A 2,487-nucleotide genomic window follows, 5' to 3' on the forward strand; every position below is an offset into this window, starting at 1 on the left:
CAATGGAACAGAGCTGAGAATCCAGATATAAGCTCATCCACCTATGAGCAGCTGATATTTGACAAAGGCCTAAAGTCCATAAATTGGGGAAAAGACAGTCTCTTTAACGAATGGTGCTGGCATAACTGGATATCCATCTGCAAAAAACTGAAACAAGACCCATACCTCACACCATGCACAAAAACTAATGGATCAAAGACTTAAATATAAAATTGAAAATGATAAACATCATGGAAGAAAAAATAGGGACAAAGTTAGGAGCCCTAATACAGGGCATAAACACAATAGGAACCATAAGTAACAATGCACAAGTGCCAGAAGAGAGACTAGATAAATGGGAGCTCCTAAAAATCAAACACTTAAGCTCTTCAAAAAAGACTTCACCAAAAGAGTCAAAAGACAACCTACAGACTGGGGAAAAACTTTTGGCTACGACAAATCCGATCAGCGTCTATTCTCTAAAATCTACAAGATACTGCCAAACCTCAACAACAAAAAGACAAATAATCTGATTAAAAAGTGGGCAAAGGGACTTTTGGGCAACATGGCTCTATAGTCAGAAGCACCACGCCATCCTTCCACAGCAAAGAGCAGAAAAACTAAGTCAAACAGAGTCACACATCGATCCCGAAACCCTAAGCATCAAAGGAAGAGATAAAGAACTCAGCCAACCACTGAATGGAATAAGAAACTGACGAACAGAGAGCGAGGAGTGATACATGCAGAGGTCCCCTATCAGCTACCGCAGCACAGATCCGCCATCTTGGACTCCTATCAGAAATCAGAGAACAGGGGATATGAGAAAGCAGCTTCACGGAGCTTCCAGCAGGAGACAGAACAACTGGAAACCAGCAATATAGGCTTTCCCACACCCCACCTTTCTTCACCCCCACTTACCCTCCTCTGCTTCCTGCAGCCACAGTTTCTGGGATGGGAAGCACCCCAGTGACGCTTGGATTCCACCCACCCTCACTGGCTGACTCCCTGAGTGCCTTTTGTTGGCTGCTGGTGTTGCTTTTTTTCCACTTCTTTAGATTTCTTCCTTACCACTCACCACCTCCCCCTCCTTTCTCTCAAATACCTGGCTTGTGAGCCACCTTTGCTTCTTCCTGAAAGGCTTCAAAACACCAATTGACTGTGAAACTGCTTCCCAGCCTGGGCTGTCACGCTGGTAGGACTCCCAGGGCTTTTTTGTTTGTTTGCTCTGCTTTGCTTGTTTGTTTTCTTTTTCTTTTCTTGGCTTGGGAGCCCTTTCTAGCCGGGCAGTACTGCGCAGCTTGGAAGCTACTCCCTTACTCTGCGTAGATGCATGAGGACATCCCTGGGGGCATTTCTTTTTTCTTTGTTTTTTGTTTGTTTTGTTCTCTTTTATTTCTTTTTGTCTTTCTTCATTTCCAGTTTCTCAATTGATTCATTTTTTCTTTTACCCTTTTTCTTTATTTTTTTCATTTTTGTTTTTCCTCATTTCTCAGTCTCTCATCTCTCCACTCCAATAGCAAGCTCACTTAGCACTCTTTTTTATTTATGTTTTTGGCTCCTATTCCTCTCTCCTCTCTTTCCTCTTTCCCATACCCATCTTAGCTCCACACATCACAATCTACCCCCTCCTTCCTGCCTACCTGCACCGTGCGCTGAACATAACACTCCCAAGCAGCACAGGCACAGCCTACTGGAACCTTCTCTGCACTGATTCCCGGTCCGCACTGTCAGCCCTGGTATGTGCCACAGACAACCCACCCGCACAACTCCCCTTCAGTTGGACCTGCCCTGCTGTACCATACCTGAGTGACTGACCCTGACCATTGGAGAAGGAGGTGATAAGTATTGTGCCCACAGACAAGCAAACAACAAAAAATGCACGGCCTGCCTGCTCAGAAATAACCAAATAAAACAAAAAACAGGACAAAACAAATCTACAATCAATAAATGAGGAAAATAACTACATGGAGGAATCTGGAGGGCTTTATGCTGAGTGAATTTTGTCAGTCACAAAAGGACAAATATTGCATAAGACCACTATTATAAGAACTCAAGAAAAGGTTTAAACACAGAAGAAAACATTTTTTGATGGTTATGAGGGTGGGGAGGGAGACGGAGGGTTATTTACTAACCAGATAGTAGATAAGAATTATCTTAGGTGAAGGGAAGGACAGCGCACACTATAGGGGTAGTCAGCACAACTGGACTAAAAAAACCTAAGAAGTTTCCTGAATACAATCAAACACTTTGAGGGACAGAGTAGCAGGGGTAGAGGTCTGGGGACCACGCTTTCAGGGGACATCTATGTCAATTGGCATAACAAAGCTTATTAAGAAAATGTTCTGCATCCTACTTTGGTGACTGCCATCTGGGGTCTTAAAAGCTTGCAAGCGGCCGTCTAAGATGCATCAATTGATCCCAACTCACCTGGAGTAAAGGAGAATGAAGAACACCAAAGACACAAGGAAAGTATTAGCCCAAGAGACAGAAAGGGCCACATAAACCAGA

This window comes from Trichechus manatus, unplaced genomic scaffold, assembly GCF_000243295.1.
Source record: "Trichechus manatus latirostris isolate Lorelei unplaced genomic scaffold, TriManLat1.0 scaffold00101, whole genome shotgun sequence".
Lineage (NCBI taxonomy): Eukaryota > Metazoa > Chordata > Mammalia > Sirenia > Trichechidae > Trichechus > Trichechus manatus.